Source organism: Alosa pseudoharengus, unplaced genomic scaffold, assembly GCF_046254945.1.
Source record: "Alosa pseudoharengus isolate Yale_2024_CS ecotype anadromous, Long Island Sound unplaced genomic scaffold, YU_APseudo_1.1 YU_APseudo_1.1_scf_1, whole genome shotgun sequence".
NCBI classification, from domain to species: Eukaryota; Metazoa; Chordata; class Actinopteri; order Clupeiformes; family Clupeidae; genus Alosa; species Alosa pseudoharengus.
Genome location: NW_027468564.1, coordinates 36,692,570 through 36,717,206, shown reverse-complemented (window position 1 = coordinate 36,717,206; position 24,637 = coordinate 36,692,570).

The following is a 24,637-nucleotide window of genomic DNA, read 5'->3' as shown; positions in this document are numbered from 1 at the left end:
TATTTATGGTGCTGGGAATTTTTGACCGGAACAGTGTTTGAAGGATAAAAGTCCTTTATTCCTTTAAAGTCACACCATTTACAGGGCCCTCCGGAATTATTGCCATCCCTGGTAAAGTTTACTAAAACAGGTATCAAAAAATCATCTTTTGGCTATGGTATTCTCACAATGAAAATAATGATAAATCTAATCTTGATAGAAAGCAAGATTATTCTGGGAAACAAATACCTAAAAAAAAGTGCCACAATAAGTGATTTCATACTGATTTCATACTTCCCCACAGCTTGAGGGACCACCAGGAAAAGAGATGTCAGTTCACTGTAAACAAGCTGCAGATCGGGATTACAGTTGTGATAAAAACATAAACAGGGGTCACATCTTTCCAAGGTGCCACGCAAATGAAAATGCTGACGCAATCTCCACCTTCACCCTGACCAATGTCGTTCCACAGATTAAGACTTTTAATGGAGGTAGCTGGTGTAAGATGGAGAACACTGTAAAGATGCAGATGGATAACAGTTGCCGCGACAACAACAAAGTCATAACAGCCTATGTGGTGACAGGTGCCGTGCCTAGCAACAAAACACTCCTGAATGACAGAGTGAACATCCCCTCTCTGATGTGGACAGCTCTCTGTTGCTATGATGGCAGCAAACAATCCTGGGTGTCTCTAGCACACTGGGGACAGAACGAAGAGAATGACAAAACCAAAACAATTCCGCCAAAGTCTGTGATGGAATTATATGACATGCTCAATGACTCATATCCTGGGGTGTCTATATTTCCTAACAAGTGCCTCAACATGACAGTAAACAAAGACCTCAGCAAAGAGTGGAAAGATGCCTCTGAGGCTGGGGGCTGTAGCTGTGATGAGATAGATGACTCCTGCGATGTCCCTGGACCTGACCCCAGTGGAAATGGTCCAGGGATGCTCTATGGGAGCACAAGACAGCACACTCTTCTTGTTTTCTCTGTGTCAGCCATTTTGATACTAAGATACCTGCAGTAATCACAAAATAACATTTAGAATAGGGGAAATATGTTGCTTTGCTCTAACATTAACTGCACTCTGTATGGATCTGTTTCCAGTTAATATACAACTCTTCAATTCAACATTCTATTACTCAAATGCTGTGTCTTCCTATTAGTATGTCAGTTTAAATTGTGTTATAGACAAAATAAAAAAACAGAGATGGAAGAAGAGAGATCATTGATTCCATAGAGTTCGATACATAATCAATCATGTTGGGTTATGTCTGATATTATTTGTGATGGTATTCTTATATTATATTACTCATGCTCTGTCAGACCTGCATGTTTATGGAAATGTATGTGCAATCAGTGTGATTATGAATATCATGCATCCTGAACAATATAAATCATAACATATGTACAATTATAAAATAGTAATACAAAATATGCATGGGCATGGCTATACAGTATGTGCAGTGTTTTATGGAAACTCTTTCCTGTGTTAGTTAGCCTAATGGTCTGCTAGCCTTTTGCCTATGCATGGGCATGGCTATACAGTATGTGCAGTGTTTTATGGAAACTCTTTCCTGTGTTAGTTAGCCTAATGGTCTGCTAGCCTTTTGCATTTGCTAAATGTTGTATAAGCCCAGGAGCCTTCAAACATTTTAATTACCTTAAGCACATTCAAAAAGGATTCATCCCCTCCTCTGGAGGTCTGTGCAAATTGATTGCTCACTGATGATCCCCATCCAACCTCACAGTCAGGCACGTGCAGAGAAGGGGGGCTACAGCACCTGCCCTTTTGCCCCATTGATGTCCAAGTGCCCTTTTGACAAGACCCGTTTTTTACATTTTAAAATGTGTAATACTTCGGCTAGTTCCAACGTGAATATTCGTTAAAATGTCCCATTAATAGTTTGTGAAATTAGAAATTTACAAAAATAAAAATGTTCTGTGTTAATTGAAATGCCTTGCGGCCACCAATCTGTTACGTCATACATTCAGTGAACTCTCAGAAGGTGCACGCTGGCACAGTGCTGCAGGACACGTTTGGGAGCACGGTAAGGTCACTTGGCAGTTAGCCTATCTGAACATGCAATAGTATTCAGCTTAGAAATAGAGAATAAAATGTTTAAAGTTGTTTCATGTTTAATGAAGTAGGCTATCAGACCCGTTTTAACCATGTCATGGTCCATCCATTTCAATAACCTGGCAGCTTCGAAAATCTAAGGCTGAACGTTCATAACATATTCTGTTTAGGTTACTATGTTATAGTTTAGGTTAGTAGACCTAGTTCATAAAACAGAGTAGGCAAACCTTTTCTAAATCGTCATAAGCCGACGACATAGGCTACTGTAGCCTAGTTGTATAACTAACCCAACTCCACACGTCGTTCTCTGTTTACAGTAGGCTACATTACGCGTCATTTCACTCAGTGGCCACACGCACAGCACGTGAATCTGCAAGACACCAGCTTGCTAATGGTGGTAGTTCACTGTGATAAACATTAAAGTTATAGCCAGACTAGGCAATAACATATTTGCTGCCGCTAGGGTGCGTCTAGATTTCTAGGCTATTAAAATTAGCTTTGAAATTAATCAATAAGATGTAGCCTTATAGCCTATGATTTCTGTGTAGACAATAGCCTAATGAAAACTGAAAAGACCTATCTGTCTGTGCCCTGGCTACAGTAGGCCTACAGTACAGTGTGATGGAAGATGTTTTATTTTGATATAATTTGCATGTAGCTTATGTATTCTCTATTGGGTTGTAATCAAAATTAAGTTTTAAATAAAGTTAACACGTTTTCTGAAAATTTTGTTGCATGTGCCCTTTTTTTAAAATTTGAGCCCCTGCCCCTTCAAAGGTCTCTGCACGCCCCTGCTCACAGTGCTTGCAAAAAGCCATTCTAACATAATATGGTTTGATAAATTGGAAAGCTTTCATTGTTTACAGTGTAGGCCTGAATAATATGCACGTGGAATGACACTAAACTCACCTCTCACCTCAAAATTTATTTTGCAATCATTTATCCCGCCATGGGCAATTCAGACAGTGCAGCATGCAAGAATATCATTATTTTTACTCTTATGACACAAGGGTACACTGTCATAGTCTGATGTGAAATGGATCTTACATGTTCCTGTTTGGGGGGCACTCTGCCTCTGCCATGACGCTACTAGATATACCGAAATATAGATAATAAATAAACTATAGAAATTAGATAAAAGCCCCAGGAAAAAATGAACTGTAAAATTTCACAGTAAAACAACGAAATTTACAGTTCAACTTAAATTGTTTATAGTTCTATCATTGCCTTAGACCATGAACATATCATAACTTGACTATAAACTCTCGAATTACTATGAATTTCTTGGTAGCCACCTCTGATGCAGACTTTAAAGTTTACAGTGCAATTCAGTTTAGAGTCAGACTGCGGTCTTCATAATTGTGAGGTTTACTATGAAGTTTACGGTTCAACTATACATTTTCAACATCAAAAGCAAATCACATTTCTGGGATAATACATGAATCCGCTCTTTTTATATCCCTTACATTCCTGTGCTACCTCTACCTTTAAGCCTATGTGTGCTCATCAAATGGTATAGGCTACACTAGTTTTGCTATGTTTAGGCCTATTTACTCACATGTTACTTGTAGGCTATCTACTAAAGTTTAACAACATGACAGAAAAACAAACTTCTGATATTAGAACGTGGTTGTCGTCCATTGACAACGCCACGTCATGGCTTCAGTAGGAAACTCTATACTTATCATGAACACATCACAACCGGTCATGATAGAACTGTTAATATTATTTTTCATAGCTGAGTTGACAGAGGAGGATAATCAGGCACACAAGATTGAAGGGTAAGTGCAGTTTGTTTTTTTATGTTTGAAACATTTGTCCCTATGGCATTTCACAAAAAAATCAACCAAGTTGTTGCCTACTACCAAACCAGGTAGTGGGGCAGTTAAACACAAACATCAAATGTGGTGTAATGGTGCGTTCATGAGCAACTGGGAAGTGGGAGAATTCTAGAGTTTAGAGGGGTGTACGTCACACCTGAACTGGGAACTTCCCAGCTTGAAGTGGGGGCTTTGGGAGTGCTCCCAGGAGAATGTTTTGACATCACTCAACATAGTGAATGCTCTCACTTCGGAAGTAGGGAGTTTAGAAGTGGAAACCTTCCCACTTCCCGGCCGCATGAACACACTATATAAACTCACAAAGGGGGTCAGATCAGATTTAGAATCATAGGCGCCTATGGGTTTTGTTAGGTGAAAAAGGGATTGAAAGCAACTAATATCCCTTGGAGATCAATAAAGTATCTATCTATCTCTGTCTATCTAATACAGTTACATATTTGACATAAATCTTTGTCATTCTTCACACACTCATAAACATCAAATATTATTTAAATACTAGACTGCATTTCCGGCGGGAACTGCGAAAGTGTGCTTGCCCTGGTCCGGTCACCAACGTGAGCAGACAGTGGCATACACTACGCTGAACCTGGCTTCATCCAAGCATTGTAACAGTGCCTTTCAGTGTTGGAGCAGTGGCAATATCTCAAAAGCTCTAGGAGAGGGCTATTCAACTATTGGCTTGCGGGTTGAATGCGGTTCGTTGGATTTTACCTGTGGCCTGCCTTCGAATTTAGCTTCTATGACTAAGATCAAATCAATAAAATAAAACGACAGCAGTGATTGGCTGCAAAAATAAATAATGTCACGCGTCTTGCGCCTCTCAGGTAACCTACAGAGGAATTGAAATTATGAAATATGACCAAGGCATTAAAAAGATGCTTGTTTGTCAGGATACTTTTTCACTGATTTATTTAAAAAAATATGAGTTATGAGTATGAATGTAATATATTCCATCCCACAAATTATGTTTTACTGGTTTATTTGACAAATAATCTATATGGATTTGCTCTATAAAGACCTTATGTCTGTTTGGGATTGATTTGTGAGCCTGGGGTTGTTTTGAGAGCCTATTGATGTAGCCGATCTCAGATGTATCTCAGAATAAAGGAATACTTCATATTACTCTAAACCCCCGTCTGTAAATCAACTTTATACTACTGTCTACATTGCACTATATTTCTTGACCTGTCTCTGTATATTTTATCACCTTTCTATACTTTGCCTCACATTGCATGTATGCATCACAGCTCAGATCTTTGGTTGCTATGAAGGCCAGTCGTTCTAAATGGATGGTTGCTATGTCCAAAGGGCAGTTCTATCTCTGCCGTTGTCAAGCGGGCATATCATATAATTCTGATTAACCTTATTTGAAACGGGGTCATCCCTATGTTCCCCGGGTCCTATGTTCCCCGGGTCCTATGTTCCCCACTACCGGGGAACATAGGACCCTTTTTTGAAAAAAGGGTCCTATGTTCCCCGCTGCTTCCAAGTAGACTGCAGCCGCACGGCAAGGCGCGGGTTGGTAAAGTGCTGTCGCGCGTGTTTGAGCTCCGAGTCGCCTCTTCTTGGAGGAAGAGCGCATGTTTGAATCTGCAAGCACGTTCACTAATGAACATTTCTTGACGAAGCTGGCCTATCTTAGCGATACATTTGAGTTAAATGTCCAGTTACAAGGCAAAGACAAGCACCTACCTCACCTAGCAAATAAGACTACTGCATTCACCAAAAAAACTTGATTAGGACAGGCGCCTCGATCGCGACAGTATTATGCCTTTGAGATTTCTGAGCGAAATCGCTGAAACGTCTGATTGGGAGGCACTCTTGTGATCCCATGTATTAAACAGTAGGCCTACATCACATCCCTGCAAAGTTTATTTCAAAAATATTTCCCAACCAGCAGTGCTCAGTATGACTGGATTATGGATCCATTTAATGCAGCATGTTGGCATTTCATTGAATATATTGTACAATGCTGTATAATGGCCTATGCTTCCTAATATGTTGCTGGAAAACAGAAATATGTGTGTTATGTATTTATTTATTACTTTATCTGCAGCACCAGCTGATTTTAACTCTGTTGAAGAGGATGTATTTAGAACTTGTCATTATTTCAATAAATTTGACAATTTTAAGCTTGACCTACCACTTTCTTAGAGCGATGAGGGACAGGTGGGGCTCGAGAATGCCCCCTCAAAGTGGGGAATGAAAGAAAAAGTTTGAGAACCACTGATCTAGTGTGTTAACTACCACAGTCACGAGTTCAGTCCCAAGCTTGTCATTGTCTTTGGCATGTCATTGTTGATTCTTACTGTACAAGAGGTGAAGGAGGTGATCTAAAATAGCCTTTGGTTGAGCTGTCGGAAGAATGGGATTAATTTTAATGGAACAAAGAGATATCAAACTATACTGGGCTGTAGACCCAAAGGGATTTTTTGATTATTGACGAGTCAGACCAAAGGGGCTTCGGAGGAACGCGCAGTCCCCCCTGCAGCGTGCCAGCGAACGGAAAAATGAACAAAACAAACCAATTAAATATCAACTTAAAAAGGCATGTAGTTGTAGCGCGTTTCTTCTGTGAGAGGTGCAGCTCGTGTGTGTTGCTGTCCTCAATTTAGTGCTGAAGCGGACAATGCGAAGTTACCTAGAATGTTTACTTTGAACTCGTTATATTCAGTAAAGAAGCACAAGTAAAACCATTGTAGGCCTATGTTATAAAAAATGTTCTTCATCTATTCTTTTACTCCGCTATACTCAACGTGGAAGTTACGAAAATCGCCCTTCTGGCTTGTGTCAATATTGCACCGTGCGCGTATGTGTAGGTCTACCTGGTGTGCTACGGCAAGCAACATTGATAGAAAAATACACTTTGCTACCGTTTGTGCACGAAATGTGCACTCGCAAGCATATCTCATGCAATTTCCGTGGTCAGATACAAGGCGGGGAACATAGGACCCTTTTCTACAAAAAGGGTCCTATGTTCCCCGGTCCCATACAAAGAGCGGGGAACATAGGACCTGGGGAACATAGGACCCGGGGAACATAGGTACGCTCCCATTTGAAACACCTCTATTTTACTTAGCCCATTTCCATACAGTGGGTCCCATTAAGAAGTGGCCACTTCATTCGCGCTTACCGTGATTCACACAGCAACATTATTAAATTAATCTGTCACCATATGCCTACGTTTGCAAAGAATACATTTTAATTTGATTCACAATGAAACGTTACATTTAATGTACATGTTGACAATGAGTAGGCTAGTGTTGGTTGTTGGTGGTGTTATTGCATCCCTTAGTTATGCCTACAATGCAAAATTGTTCCCTTGCGATTGGAAGCTCCTGTAGATTCAAGATTCAAGATTCAATACTTTAATTGCCATACAACAGAAGTTGTTAGGAATTTGCTGCAGTGTGCTCTACAGTACAACAGACAAGACAACACCAAACAGAGATAAGAAGCCAAAGACATAGACAAAGACATCAGACATAGTACATTCATCCATGGCTCGTCCCTACATAGGCAAGAGTCAAAAGTGGCAGTTGACATTTTAGTGGAAGTTTACCCAAAGTTCAGGATTTAAGTTCACTTCCAAAGTGCAAATGTTACAGGTGATAATAACAATAAATAAAATAAATATACTGTATAGTACTGTGGCATATAGCATGAATACAATTTAAAACATATTACTAAAAAATAAAGAGAGCAAACACACACTATCCAAGACCTATGCTGGCTTGATCTGCTTCCATAAGGTATTGGTGCAAGGGTGGAGAGTTATTTAAAAATCTTATTACACTACAGTATGTGCTATTTAAAAAGCGGGAGGTCTTTGTGTTGATAGCCCTCAGCCTTCTACCTGATGGGAGGATCTTAAGGAGGTGGTTGGCAGGGTGTGTTGCATCCAGCAGGATTTTCATGCCCTTGCGTTGCATGTGGGCCTTGTAAATTTCTGCTAAGGGGGTGAGTTTGCAACCTATGATCTTCTCAGCCGTGTGAACTATTCTGTCTAGCTGTAGCCTGTTCTGAACAGTGGCATTTCCATACCAGACAGTAATACAGAAGGAGAGAATACTCTCAATAGTGGCGCGATAGACCATAGTAGACACATTTCAAAACATCGCGTTAGGAGTTATGAGTCCTCGCGACTTATTTTAAGCTGTCACAGACTCAGGTGCTACTTTTAGAGCTAAAGTGCTTTGTGAATTACTGTTAGTAAAAAAATAGCAGTCCTAAAGTTACAAGTGACTAAGTTACGAGTGCAAGCATCTCATATCAAATGAAATGACCATGGCATTACGCTAAACAACATAAATCCCAATTAGCAACATACATCTCCTCCCTATAGCTAGCCACACAAGAAATTAATGATACTTAATCTCTGCTTAGCATGCTTCTCCGCTTAGCATTCTAATAAGGGGCACATTTATGTTGACCACTACAACATGACTCATGTCTGTAACTCTATAAAACACTTACTTTCATAAAGGACGCACACCATCCAGCACAGTTCTACACATGGAAACCGATATTTTGGGCACTTGTTTGGCCACAAACTCGTCACTCTGAAACTGGACTACTGTAGGCTGCACCCATAGCCCCAGGGTTGCTAGGGGCAACATCAAATAAACAAAATTCATCAAAGTCTTTCAGTATTAAATGTGTACGTGTGATTACGAATGGATGTGTGTGGTTTGCAATTAGAATAACATTTCCAATAATTTCCCATTATAAATTACATAATATTTGCACATTCCTTACTTGTGAAGCTCACATATTTCTAATGATGTCACCATATGTATGTGAAATGTCAGAGCCATATATATGGCTCTGTGAAATGTAATACAACGTTGCCACCTAGTGTTCAGATGTATTTAACATTAACGTGACATGCTTGTACTGTCGTCAAATCCATGCTTTGAGGAAAACAATGTTTTTATCATAGTTTCCTCTTCAGTGAGCGATTACCTGGTCGTTTTTGTAACAGAGATGGCTGTTTATTGTCCCTAGGTTTACAGAAACACCTATTCATATTAATACGTATGGAAATCAAGTTAACGCTGCCGACCACTGTTTGTCTATTACATGGCCCAGAATGCCTTGCATGTCTTTACAACAAAACAACCCAGTAAAACCTAATTTCCTGTAAACATATGAATTTGCATACTTGTAACATTTTTAATAATACTCTCCCATCATGATATTTAGCAATAATGAAAAATTTTATTTGAATACCGTCAATGTGAAAACAACTCTATTATGTAAGCTATATATAGCTACTGTTCTCCTTGCTATTTCAGTTTGTAAGTCCATACTATCCCATGGCAGAGCAAGGATTTCATGATTGGGCAAGGTTGCCCGGAGACATTGTGGCTACCCAGAGACATTGAGCATACTTGGAAGGTATTGTGATAGAAGGTGAATTGTGCAAAGGTGAATGGTGAGAGTTACCAAATACCTGTGGGTGGTTTGCCAAATGATGGAAACTTTTGGAATATTTCTTTTTTTTTTTAGGTCAAGCACCCTCACATTGGAGTCCCGAGTTCAAATACAAAATTTGGTATCGATATGTGACAGTGTTCCTGAGATATGGATGACTTCCTGTTTCGGAGCTTCGCCGCCGATTTCATTTGGCTGTGACGGGCAAACGCTTTTCGAAAATCAAAAAGGCTTCCGCTAACTTTTGTGAGGCTTGGTCCAAGGATAATGTACGTCAAGTTTTGTGGCGTTCGGACCAAATTTGTGACCTGTGAAATTTAGTTTCGCTTTCTGTTCAATCCAATATGGCGGACAAACGACATGCCCACCTGACGTCATCTTCGCGAGCAACTTACACCGGTACTGACCGGACGTTTTAAAGTTGGAACGGTGTCTCTGTCTCAAAGGGCCTAGGCGCTAGAGCTGACAAAAAATTATGGAGACGGGAATAATAATACCTAGACTGCATTTCCAGCGGGAACTGCGAAAGTGTGCTTGCACTGGTCCGGTCACCAACGTGAGCAGACAGTGGCATACGCTATGCTGAACCTGGCTTGATCCAAGCATTCTAACAGTGCCTTTCAGTGTTGGAGCAGTGGCAATACCTCAAAAGCTCTAGGAGAGGGCTATTCAACTATTGGCTTGCGGGGTGAATGCGGTTCGTTGGATTTTACCTGTGGCCTGCCTTTGAATTTAGCTTCTATGACTAAGATCAAATCAATAAAATAAAACAACAGCAGTGATTGGCTGCAAAAATAAATAATGTCACGCGTATTGCACCTCTCAAACTGGGCTATCAGGTAACCTAGAAGAATTGAAATGATGAAATATGACTAAGGCATTCAAATGCTGCTTGTTTGTCAGGATACTTTTTCACTGATTTATTTTAAAAATATGAGCTATGATTGTGAATGTTATATATTCCATCCCCTAATTCTGTTTTACTGGTTTATTTGACAAATAATCTATATGGATTTGCTCTATAAAGACCTTATGTCTGTTTAGGATTGTTTTGAGAGCCTATTGATGTATCTCAGAATAAAGGAATGTCCACAACATTAGTGATGTTTTTTTGTGTGTGTGAATGTATTTTACTTAACTCATTAAATGTAGCTGGATACTCATGAACGCATGTCTGTAATAGCCACAATAGGAGTAATTTTAGCAACACCGTATTTGTGTGGCCCATAACGACCCAAAACGTGCCAAAATTCACATTCCTTGCTTGTTGTTGGTACATTAATCCCATTCAGATTGCCACTTATCTGTGATGTAAGAGTTCAGTATAGGTTTAAGGTCTGGGGCAGGGATTTGACATTCTGTGACTTCTTCATTGAGGGCTTGCTTAGCAGCACTGTCCGCTTTTTCATTTCCCCTCAGACCAACATGGCCTGGGACCCAGCAAAAAACTACACTCAAGTTCTGGTTCTTTAGACGTTCTAGTTGATCAAGCTCAGCTTTGGTTGTACTTTTTGCGTACCCATAGTTTTCTATTTATTTACAAATGTACATAGGCCTACTGTAATTACATTTATACATAGTTATTCTACTGATCTTCATACTATTCATCCTGCACATAGACTTATTCTTACTACTCTTATAATGTTGTTTCTGCACTACAATGACACTGTTTCCACACTGCACATAGCTGTATGTTATGTACATATCTGTTATATATTTGTCATATTGAATATCCATATTTATTCTGTTTTATTATATTCTGTTAATACACTGCATATATCTATATTATTATTTCTACTATTATAATGTTACTGCTACATCTACATACATTATTCTACTTATTGTATGAGGTAACTGTATACACTGCACATATTTATATTTATTTCATATTACTCTAAACCACCTTCTGTAAATCAACTGTATACTACTGTCTACATTGCACTATATTTCTTGACCTGTCTCTGTATATTTCATCACCTTTCTATACTTTGCATCACATTGCATGCATACTGTACATGAATCACAGCTAAGATCTTTGGTTGCTATGAAGGCCAGTCGTTCTAAATGGATGGTTGCTATGGCCAAAGGCTAGTTCTATCTCTGCCGTTGTCAAGCGGGCATATCCAAACCTTATCTTATTTGAAACATCTCTATTTTACTTAGCCTACTTCCATACAGTGAGTCCCATTAAGAAGTGGCCACTTCATTTGCGCTTACCGTGATTCACGCAGCAACATTATTAAATTAATCTGTCACCATATGCCTATGGTTACGTTTGCAAAGAGGAGAACGAAACTAATGAAACAATGAAACGTTACATTTAATGTACATGTTGACAATGAGTAGGCTAGTTTTGGTTGTTGTTGGTGGTGTTACTGCATCCCTTAGTTATGCCTACAATGCAAAATTGTTCCCTCGCGATTGGAAGCTCCTATAGACGCATTTCAAAACATCGCGACGTGAAAAGCCACCACAAAAATTGTTTGTGAATCGGTCTTAGTGAGTTAGGAGTCCTCGCGACTTCTTTTAAGCTGTCACAGACTCAGGCGCTACTCTTAGGGCTAAAATGCTTCCTGAATTACTCTTATTAAAAAAATAGGAGTCCTAAAGTTACGAGTGCAAGCATCTCATATCAAATGACCATGGCATTACGCTAAGCAACATAAATCCCATACAGCAACATCTCCTCCCTATGACATAGCTAGCTTCTAGCCACACAAGAAATGAATAATGTTAAATCTCTGCTTAGCATGCTTCTCCGCTTAGCATTCTAATAACAGAAGGGGCACATTTATGTTGACCACTATAACATGACTCATTATGTCTGTAACGCTATAAAACACTTACTTTCATAAAGGACGCACACCATCCAGCACAAACACATGGAAACCGATATTTTAGGTACTTGACCACAAACTCAAAACGTGTCTCTCTGAAGCTCTTCTAGAATCTTTGCTCTGAAGGCTGCGTTGCTATGGCAACATCAAATAAACGGAGAGTCTTTTCAAGGTATTTCCTGCTTGTACTGTCGTCAAATCCATGCTTTGAGGAAAACAATCTTTTTATCACAGTTTCCTCTTCAGTGAGCGATTACCAGGTCGTTTTTGTAAAAGAGATGGCTGTTTATTGTCCCTAGGTTTACAGAAACACCTATTCATATAAATACGTATGGAAATCAAGTTAACGCTGCCGACCACTGTTTGTCTATTACATGGCCCAGAATGCCTTGCATGTCTTTACAACAAAACAACCCAGTAAAACCTAATTTCCAGTAAACATATGAATTTGCATACTTGTAACATTTTTAATAATACTCTCCCATCATGACATTTAACAATAAGGAAAAATTTAATTTGAAAAACGTCAATGTGAAAACAACTGTATTATGTAAGCTATATATTGCTACTGTTCTCCTTGCTATTTCAGTTTGTAAGTCCATACTATCCCATGGCAGAGCAAGGATTTCATGATTAGGCAAGGCTGCCCATAGACATTGTGGCTCCCCAGAGACATTGTGCATACTTGGAAGGCATTGTGATAGAAGTACAACAACAAATGTGGAAGGTGGTAGTTACCAAAAACGGGTGGGTGGTTTGCCAAATGCTGGAAATTTTTGGAATGTTTTCTTTTTTTTTAGCTTATGCACCCTCACATTGGAGTCCCGAGTTCAAATAAAAAATTTGGTATCGATATGTGACAGTGTTCCTGAGATATGGACGACTTCCTGTTTCCGAGCTTCGCCGCCGATTTCGTTTGGCTGTGACGGGCAAACGCTTCAGAAAATCAAAAATCCTTCTAGTAACTTTTGTGAGGGTTGGTTCAAGGATAATGTACGTCAAGTTTCGTGGCGTTCGGACCAAATTTGTGACCTGTGAAAATTTTGTTTCGCTTTCTGTTCAATCCAATATGGCGGATGAACGACACGCCCACCTGACGTCATCTTTGTGAGCAACTTACACCGGTACTGACCGGACGTTTTAAAGTTGGAACGGTGTCTCTGTCTCAAAGGGCCTAGGTGCTAGAGCTGACAAAAAATTAGGGAGACGGGAATAATAAAACTTAAGAAGAACAATAAGTGTGCTGCTTTCAGCAAGCACACTTAATAATAAAACTTAAGAAGAACAATAAGTGTGCTGCTTTGCAAGCACACTTAATTATTTATATATTTAAATGATTATAAATAACAAATGTATACAATATATCTTCAACCTATGTAGCTAATAAGGAAATAGAATTGTTATTTAGACAAGGTGAACTTCTCCCCACTATGGAATGTGGAAATGTAGATGCTACAAGGACGGGAATACAAACACACCCAACAATTTACCATCTGTTGATGTGATTGTGGTTCATTGGCATACAGTATGTAATTTCTTTCTATTAAGGATTGGCATAGAGGCAATAGGACTGGTTGCCGTTGTCGGTGCCTTTTGCTCTTTGAACTTGCTCAGGCAAACTTGCTCATCACTGAAATACCCGTAAAACCATTGTTTCCTAATAAACAATTCATTGCAGGCTAGTACTTTTTTTTCAGTGTGCACACTCCACACACTCACTACATGAACATGCTACACAATTCCCACATCTCTGAGACCAGTTGGAGCAGTTTCATTTCTCTTGTTGTTTACATTTCGAGTTTCGAAATTACAACAATCTTGTTTGGGCTGTTTTTAATTATTGGGCTAGGCCCGAGTTTCATTTGACATTTCTTTTGAACTGCCTGAAGCTATTTGGATAATTCATTTGGATACAGAGCCAAGACCATCATAAGTCTTTGAAAGAAACAAAAGACCTATTGCTTAGCTATTGCTAAGCCCTGTCCATCGAACGTAGATTAGCCATAACAGCCACATGCATACATCTTCAGCCTTTTTATTTGCCTCATTCACGCAGCGGCCATGTGTATACCAAAAGGAGGCTATGGGGCACGCTGACTATCATTCTCATTCGCATTCTCAGCAATTACTGGCAGATGCATAGAACACAACAATGAAATGATTTGCGTACCCCATAGCCTAGTTTTGGTTTACAATGGCTGCCGTGTGAATAAGGTGAATAGAGATGATTATAAAGATGTAAGTTGAAAACAATATGCATATTAATGCAACACTGATACGTGGAATGTTTGCTTTCAGTCTTGTATGATCTCTCTGTAAATTAGGCCTATGTTAAATTAGATGGATCGATACTCTTTTGATCCCGTGAGGGAAATTTGGTCTCTGCATTTATCCCATCCATGAATTAGTGAAACACACAGAGCACACAGTGAACACACAGTGAGGTGAAGCACACACTAACTCAGTGAGCCTCACTCACTAACTCAGTAACACAGTGAGCCAGCCGCCTGCTACAGTGGCGCTCGGGGAGCAGTGAGGGGTTAGGTGCCTTGCTAAAGAGCACTTCAGCCGTGGATATGGGCATAGGAGAGCAGTGCTCAACCACTTCCCCCGCCCACATTTTTTCGTATTGGTCGGTGATCTAACCGGCAACCCTTTCAACTCTTTTTCAAGCCCGAAGCCCTAACCAGTTGGCCACGGCAGCCCCAAATTAAATTCCTTCCTCCCGACTCTCCCCTATTCTAAGCAGATTTTTGACTGCATGAAAACATATATTGACATAACCTAGACATGGGCATCACCATAGGTAATCCACCTATCAGATTTTGTGTTGGTTCTTTTACAGAAATGCCAAGACCCAAGGTCAACTGTAAATGTGTGTCTGTGAGTTAATTACATCCTATCCTAGTCCTATTTTAATCGACGCCTATTTTACCACAGTTTTAGACTTGCATGTAGTAGCCTATCAGTATTAGCCTGTGTTTTCCCATGCTGCCTTACGCGCGCGATTTTATTCACGCTGCTAGGCAGCCTGGATTCTAGGAACCAATCCCTGAACGGAGGGAGGGCAGCAAGACGATGAAGACACACCGAAGCTGTTATGTGCTATGTACAGACACATTTGATAGAAATTCGGAGCGCCCAATAAACGGCTCTGGGCGTTCATAAACCACGTTTCAAATACAAGAAAATGAATGTCTAGTTTCCAGACCCCATCTCAGTGAGATGTGGTCTGACGTTAGCCAGGCTATATCAGTATTGGTATGGACATTAAATGTCCCATCAACAATTGATGGGAACATTAACGGATCCTAATATTATGCAATGGGCCTCTGGATAATTATGTAGGCCTATAGAATGTATTCTAGTTAGCAATTGTTAAGTTTAGTTTGTGATTACATCTGCAAGTAATTATTGGGGGGGGGGGGGGTATATTATGTTGCTGATGCCTTTACCGCACGTGCCTTCCCGCCACTCGGTTTCTCTGACCACAACGTCATCTTCCTCCTCCCGCAGTACAAACCGGAACTGAAACGGATCAAACCAACAACCCACAGCGTCACCCTCTGGTCGGAGGACGCTATCGAGCAATTACAGGGCTCTCTAGCCTGCACAGACTGGGGTATTTTTCAGGGCACACTGGACGAGAGGGTATCCACCATCACTGACTACATCAAGTTCTGTATCCACACCACCATCCCCACCAGAACTGTCAAAAGATACCCCAACTCCAAACCCTGGATTACCCCCCACATAAAACATGCACTTAAAGAAAAACGGACAGCATTCAGGAATAAGGACTGGGCCACTCTCAAAATACTCAACAGACAAATAAAGAATGACATCATCAGAGCCAAAATGCAATATAAAAACAAACTGGAGCAGGAGTTTAGCAACATGAACACAAAACAAGCATTCTAGAAAATCAAGAAACTTACAGGTCAAGAACATAACCACCATCACCAACCAAGTTCGGACCCTCTTCATCTTGCAAACACCCTGAACAGTTTCTTCAACCGGTTCGAAACCCATGACCACACCACCACCTGTGAGGAACTTCTCAGAACCCCTCCCCTCCCATGAACCTCACCACCTGCCCTTCACAGAGGAGGATGTGCAGCAGCAGCTGGCCAGGTGCAAAGTTGGCAAGGCACCAGGGCCAGACAGCATCCCGGCAAAGGTGCTAAAGTGCTGCGCAATGGAGCTCTCCCCCATCTTCCACTCCATCTTCTGGGAATCCTACAGGACAGCAACAATACCCACCCTCTGGAAAACATCAACCATTACACCTGTACCCAAGAAACCACGCCCCTCAGAGCCCAACCACTTCCGTCCAGTCGCACTCACCCCAATAATCATGAAATGCATGGAGAAAATCATACTACAACTCATCTTACCTACTGTCAGCACACAACTGGACCCATACCAATTTGCATAACGGCCAAAAAGGGGGACAGAGGACGCAGTGGCATGCCTTCTCCACTCCCTCCTTCACTACCTCCAGACTCCCTATAACTTTGCCTCAGTTCTGTTTGTTGACTTCAGCTCCGCATTCAATACAATCCAGCGCCATCAACTCATCAAGAAACTACAGCACATGAATGTCACCCCTCTCCTCATCCACTGGATAAACAACTTTCTCAGCAACAGGCCACAGACAGTGAAAATAGGGACAACAACATCATCAACCATCATCACCAACACTGGAACCCCCCAAGGTTGCGTACTCAGTCCCTTCCTGTACACACTTTACACAAATGACTGCCAGAGTTCACTACCCAACACCACTTACTACAAATATGCAGATGACACAGCCATAGTAGGACTTCTTACAGACAACAGTTCCATCACAGCCTACCACCAGTCCATCACAGATTTTGCACTGTGGTGCTCTGATAACTACCTCCAACTCAACATTGACAAGACAAAAGAACTGGTCATACATGCATCAAAATCACCCCCTGGACTCACTCACATCACCATCCATGGCCAACCAGTTGCACAGGTCAGCACTTTCAAATATCTTGGTCTCACCATTGACAATAAGCTTAACTTCAATGAACATGTCACCATTACACAGAAACGTGCACAACAGAGACTGTATGCAATACGAACACTAAGATCACTGTATGTTGCCCCCTATCTCCTTCTGCTACTCTACAAAAGCATCATCCAACCCCTTTTACTCTATTGCTCCCCCTGTTTCTTCACCATACTAAATGTCACCAGCAAGAACAAACTCATTAAAATCTCACACTTAGCATCCAAGTTAATACAGCTTCCCACCCCCAGCCTCACTGATGCAAATGACACAGCCACCACACGCCTTGCACGCACCATAGTAAGCAGCCCTGACCATCCCCTGAACCGGTTCTTCACCCTACTCCCATCTGGCCGCAGATACAGAGCCCTGGACTGGAAAAAAGCGCACTTTAAGAAAAGTTTTGTACCCTCAGCAATCACTGCACTTAACAAACTCCTGTGACAATTACCCATTCCCCCTATTCTTTTGTGTTTTATGTTGTCTGCACTGTCCACCTTTTTGCTTGTATGGTGTTGAGGAGGGAGGGAACTGGGAGGGGGGGGGGGGGTAGGGGGGTGTGTTATGTTATTTGTTATATGTATGAGGCTGTGTACATCCTGCATGGAATGTAACAATGACATGTGTGAAAAAGAATATCCTTATAGGACAATAAAGACTCTATACTATATTATGATTACAGCCTTGATTTGATTGATTTATGGTAAAATATGTAACTGTATTAGTTGATAGTTTCTGTTTTATATTAGCCTGGCTAATGTCAGACCTCATCTCATTGAGATGGGGTCTGGATACTACAAGTTAATTTTCTCGTACTTGAAATGTGGTTTGCATTTTACTGGTATGTCTATCATCAAGAACATCAAATTCCTCAAAATTATTGTATCACAGTTTAGCCTACCAAGTTTATAATCAAAGATAGGCTACTTGATTATTAGACTGTGTTTTGTTGTCTTTGTACTTGTTCTCTGCACAATGACAAGTTGAATCTAATCCAATTCTTGAATGTGGATATTCTAGATACCTATGTCAAGCTAAGGGCCCTATCGTATAGCCAGTGCCACATTTTTGCAATTCCAGAAATGTATGTTATGGGAATGTACTTCCCTAACATGCTGTTAACTTCCTTGATCACACACAGAAGACAATAAAATCAGGGGAAAGCTAAAAACCGCACAAACAAGTGCTGGCCTTCAAAGAGGGAGAGAGCGAGAGAGAAAGAGAGTTGTTTTGAGCGTGTTAAAGCAGAAGACCTCAACAGCGATGCTACACTTACTGATGACCCTGCTGCTGCTGCTGCAGTCTGGGGAGGGTGAACCCCAGCAGGAGGAGGGCGGTCATGAACCCACAACCAAGCCCTCCACCGACCATGCTGACCTCTGTCGTGGAAAATGTCCACTTCCGAATCCGATTTCCAATTAATAATTACCACTTGACTATTTAGTAATTTAGCACTCTGAAACAAGGCGTCCGAAGGAGACAATGTAGACAGAAGATTTTCCAAAGACTGTTGATCTTTATTCCCCGTATTGCAATGATAGAACAGCCCAACCTAAGTCCAGACCAACCGTCAAAGCAATAGGGAGAAGGTGAGATGTTACCAGCTGGTACCCTCGGCGAGATCTGTCTACGGATGGCTTTACACTATATTTTATACTCCTCCGCCCTTGAGATGGGCCACCCTCTCACGTCACCTCCAACAACACCCTTCGCCAATCAGTATCATGCAGGGTCGCTTACATTGGTGGAAACCATCTTCCCATTATGCATAAAACTATATGCAAACCTATGTTATACATAGGTAACATATGTAAAATAGTATAACCCTAAATCTCCCTGGTTCCTTCAAGTTTGGTGAGTTAAGGCCTTCTTATCTGATTCTCTCCCTGGCTGGACATGGCCTAGCACATGAGGCACAATGGCCTCCTCATCCCTATCCCTTCCAGTCCTCGCCAGCTTGATAACACCCCCCCTTCCCTTGACCATGTATGGAGGAGATGCTTTCATCCTAGTACCCCATTACTTTTCCCCTCAGCCCACTCCTCTGACAGTTGGTCTGGCCTACACAGGATACCATGATCTCACTCTGCTCACAGCAAATGCAGTGGCCTTAAAATGTATGACACTCATGACTTCATTCTTCTAAACATGAAACCCCATACAATAGTATAAACCCTTATGAAACTCATGCACTAACATAAACACTTATAAAACCCATGATTACATTCCCTTAAATCATGAAAATCCACCATACCTCCACACCATGCTGTGTGAGCTCAATGCCCTGTTGGCGGAGCAGAGGATTGAGCTCAAATACGCCACGGCCCAGATAGAAGCCCTGCAGTCCAGATTGAAGGCCAGTGAGAGCACCGTGGACCAGATGAAGAAGGAGAATCAAGGTACTGTTGCAGCTTTGCATATTTATTTAGCAAAGAAATGCATAACGTGATCGCTTACTTATGTGTGATATACTGTTGTTACCTTCATGGATTGAAACTGACCACTGACCATCAGAAATATAAAGGACAAAACAGGAACAAAAAAACAACAATTTTAACAACCAAACTTGCAGTTTTATGAGTTTTTTTTTTTTTACTCTAACATACCGTAAAACTTAAAATAAAAGTCTACAGGTTTGGATAAACAAAGGATGGTCTCAAATAGAGGCCTAGTCTGATTTTTTTGTTTCGTGTTGTATTTAATCTCCTAAAACAGCAAATTTGTTGTCAAATTTGCCAAGCAAAATTTGTGAGCAACTGTATGTTTAAGAATAGCGGTGACCAAAGAATATTTCTCCGGATAGCTTGACAGCGGTCTATTTACGGTAGTTAACTTCAAACTTTTGATTGAGAGCAAAATTACGTTAATTGGTGGCATTTTGAGCCATTTATTTGCATTATCACTGAATGGGCTTACAGCGATGCTAACAGGGCAAGGTGTCAAATCACTATTTTATACCATTAACAATGCTCAAAATATAATTACACTTCTGTTGTAGTGTGGTGAGGGTTTCTACAGACAAACCGAAGTATTGTAAACTTTGAAAGTGTACAGAGAAGTTATAGCAAGACCTGTATCTGTAGGACTGGTATCGTCAAATCAGCGGACGCGTTCGATCATATCAGCGCAGCACAGGTCTGGCTTGTTTGTAAAGATTCAGCCAGCTCCACTGCAAGATCGAACACACTCGCTGATTTGACTGATTTGTGTGTGTTTGTGTGTGTGAGTGTGAGTGTGTGTGGTTAGGGTCAAGAAGGTCATTCCATGAGAGAATGAGTTATCTTAGGCAGTTTGAATGCAGTTGGAAATGTACCAGAAGCCAGTGAAGTGTTAATTAGATTAGATTAGATTCAACTTTATTGTCATTGTGCAGAGTACAAGAACAGAGACAACGAAATGCAGTTTGTGTCTAACCAGATGTGCAAAAAAGCAGAAAAGTGTAGTGCAATGCGATATACAAAGTATACAAAGACCTGTAACGCCTCCCTGAGGGGAGTGGGGTGAACAGTCTGTGGTTGGGGTGAGAACAGTCTTGAACAGCATTGCTTGCCCTGGATGGCCTCGATGGAGGGGAGTGAGGAACCAGTGATGCGTTGGGCAGTTTTCACCACCCTCTGCTTTCCGGTCATGGGCAGAGTAGTTGCCATACCAAACTGTGACACAGTTGGTGAGAATGCTCTCGATGGTGCAGCGGTAGAAGTTCATTAGGATCTGAGGAGACAGATGGACCTTCTTTAATCTCCTCAGAAAGAAGAGACGCTGGTGAGCCTTTTTGATCAGGGTAGAGGTGTTGAGGGTCCAAGAGAGGTCCTCAGAGACCACCCAGAAACTTGAAGCTAGTGACATGCTCCACCTCAGTCCCGTTGATGAGAATGGGTGTGTGTGTGCCAGCTTTAGACTTCCTGAAGTCCACAATGAGCTCTTTGGTCTTCTTGTTGTTGTATAGGCTTGAGCATCACCATATCTGAATGCAATGTCTCGTGCCTTCAGCAGGAGTCTGACCTCCATGGCTTCTGATTAGGGAAAGTCGTAATCCGTTTGAGGGTGGTGACACTGTTGATGTTGGAGTTGATATAGTCCAAAACAGAGGAGGCATGAATCAATGTCCGTGTGGAGGTCATTGGTGGCCTGAGTTGTGAATACTCTCCAGTCAGTGTTTTCAAAACGCTGCTGAAGTGCAGAGTCAGCTCCCTCTGGCCACACTTGACTGTTTTTTACTGTTGGTTTCGTGGTTTCACACGTTTTATCAGTGCTGAATACTTGGGCAGTAGAAACAATGAGAGGTGATCTGAGTGTCCTAGGTGGGGGAGGGGAGCGGCTTTGTAGGCATCAGCTGTGTTAGTGTAGACATGGTCTAAAATATTATCTCCTTGTGGGGCATGATACATTTTGATGAAATTTGTGGTGCTATTTTGACCATTATTAGTGGTTGAAAATTGGCCTGAAGACCCAGCTCTTCAGAGAGTAGCCTACAGTATCTCCCCTTGTAGCACTACCTATAAATCGATTTGCTAATTTTAGCACTTACCACCTGACTAGACACTTGACTGTATGGAAGAAGCACTTACTGCTGCACTAACTGGCCTTATTGCACTCTGCCTTGATCATTTCCCTTGTTGGAAATCACTTTGGTTAAAAAGTGTCAGCCAAATGCAATATAATGTAATGTAATATACGTATGTGGTTGTTTTTCTTGTTATATCAAGGACAGGCTTTTTTTAAGCAATTTACAAAACTGTACTGGCATAAATATTGTATTGTATTAATTATGAACATACAGACTACTGGCACCACCTGGACATTTAAAATAGTTGGACTGTGTGTGTGTGTGTGTGTGTGTGTGTGTGTGCTCTCCCACAGCTCAGGCAGTAAATCTGACGACCCAGCTGCTGAAGCTGAAGACACTCAATGAAGGTGAAACAAAATGACATTCAGATTGATAAACTAAAGTGGCTCCTCACCAGGCACTGACATCTTGAAGAGACGAAGTGTGCTTTCAAAAGCACCAGAAAATGCAATATTAGAGGAGCTGTTTGATTTGCGATATTGCGGCAGAAACACCAGGGCCAATGTGATGACGGAACTGAATCTACAAAAAAAGTTTTCTCAGTTCTAAATATTTTGCTACATGTGTTTTCAGGCAGAAAAGTGGCTTTTTCACTTTCACTTGAAACAACCAGAGACAGAAACTCTGGACACTACAACACTGGAAAAACACTGATCTACAAGCAAATCTTCAGCAACGTTGGCGAGGCATACAACATCAATACAGGTGAACATCCTAACAGATACAGCTCTGGAAAACATTAAGAGACCACTGCACATTTTTCTGTTGTCATTCTTCAGTTGCTGAGTGACATTTTAATGAGTTGACGGTCATATTCAAAAGTAAAATTTCACTGTAAATTTGAATATGACCATCAATCTTTTAAATGTCACTCAGCAACCATAGAAATCAGAAAAATGTGCTGTGGTCTCTTATTTTTTTCCAGAGCTGTATATTCACAATGTAGTATGATTTAATTAGCTAATTTTCCAAATATGTCTTCACAAATTAACTACAAACAACCAGCTAATAACTGAACCCTGTATCACATGCATGATCTCCATCACGCAGGGCTGCAGCAAGCCTTTTGAAACTGAGGGAGCACAAATATGCAGTAAATCTTTACTGTCCGTTATTTGACTTATTAATACATGTGCGAACGAAGAGGTCTACACCAAAACACTTTATCCTCCATTTTAATGCATTTTCATAAATATTTTTTTATTATTTTGTTTTACAAGTAATTTCAGAGAAACTGTAATTGGTTTATCGTTGTTATTATAAATACAATAGAAACAAATACAATTTGCTATTTGGCCTCTATATCTGGACTTATTTCCCTAACAGTTTATAGTTGATATATTTATGGAATGCCAAGAAAAAGAAAAACACAAAAAGGGGAAGAACAGTGTTGACTCGGCCTTGGTAGTAGTAGTCATAGTAGTAGTTGAAGTTTCAGAGAATATTTTCGTGTGTGTGTGACCATGGGCGGATTATGAACTTTCGGGCCCCTGGGCCCAGATGTATTAAGGGCCCCCCACTTATTGTCGTATATGTGGGAGGGGGGGTTTGGGGGTCCTCCCCCAGATTTTTTTAAATTTGTTTGATGTGATTTCCTGTATTCTGGTGCATTTTGGGGATGGCCAATACTAAATTCAATCAGATTCATAGCCTACATCCTGATTTGTTGATATTGAGGCAATGATTCCATGCAAAGGCTTGGGCTTCAGGGCCCCCTGACCCCTTGGGCCCCTGGGCCTGGGCCCGGTAGGCCCGTGCAGTAATCCATCCCTGTGTGTGACACACCATCAAGATTGATGGACAACAAATACATTCTTTGACCATGATCTGCGAATCCAGAGTGGTGTGGACAGCACACGCTATTAGTCCACTGTTCCATGTGTCTGTGGCGCTGCCAGCAGGCAGAAGGTACAGGGTGCTCCTACTGGGCAGATCAATCCTCCCTTCCAGTATTACACTGTTGAACAAGTTAGGAAGGGAAGGGCATTTGATTCTCTTTGAGTGATAATGCTGCACTTTAGTATATTAAAATGCCACTTATGATACTGCACTTTACTATTCCATAATGTAGAGATACTTGGTGTTGTGTATTTGTGTGTGTGTGTGTGTGTGTGTTAGGGGGGGTTATGGGAGTATGTGGTTGTCCTGTTGTTGTTGAGCTGTATGGTGCCAGATGAATTTCCAAAAGGATCAATAAATGTCTACCCATCCTCTGTCCCAGGCTTCTTCACCGCCCCTGTGAGAGGAGTGTACGAGTTCAGCCTCTCTGCTCTCAGCCGCGGCAGCAATGTTATCATGGGGGTATACCTGCGTAAGAACAAAGAGCGGGTGGTTTCCCTTTACTCCACTTTCAAGAGTGAACACAACAACGCGTCTAACGGGGCGAGTCTGCTCCTAGAGGTGGGAGATGTGGTGGACGTGTACTTGCCAGCCAACCGCAGGGTGCTAGATAACCGTAATTACCACACTACTTTCAGGGGACACCTGCTATTCCAGATGTAAGCACTGCCAACCAAAATGCTGTCAATAAGCCATCCGTAGTGCTTAATAGAGATGGCAGGAAATATTACTTATACACTGTACACGACATAGAATACAACCAAAATGCTGTTAATAAGTCATCCGTAGTGCTTCTGTGCTAGTTTACGGGGACGCTGGCGAGACACGCCGCTCCGTCTGGCATCATGTTTTTGTTTGCATTTATGTAATGTTCGTAATTTTATGTAATGTTCTGTTAATTTTTTGTATTTATTTTTCAAGTTAAATGTAATCACTCTTTATTTATGTTATTTTCGATCGTTTTTGTATTATTCTTAGTCCTTTTTTCTGATTAACAAACTCGGCTGACACCAT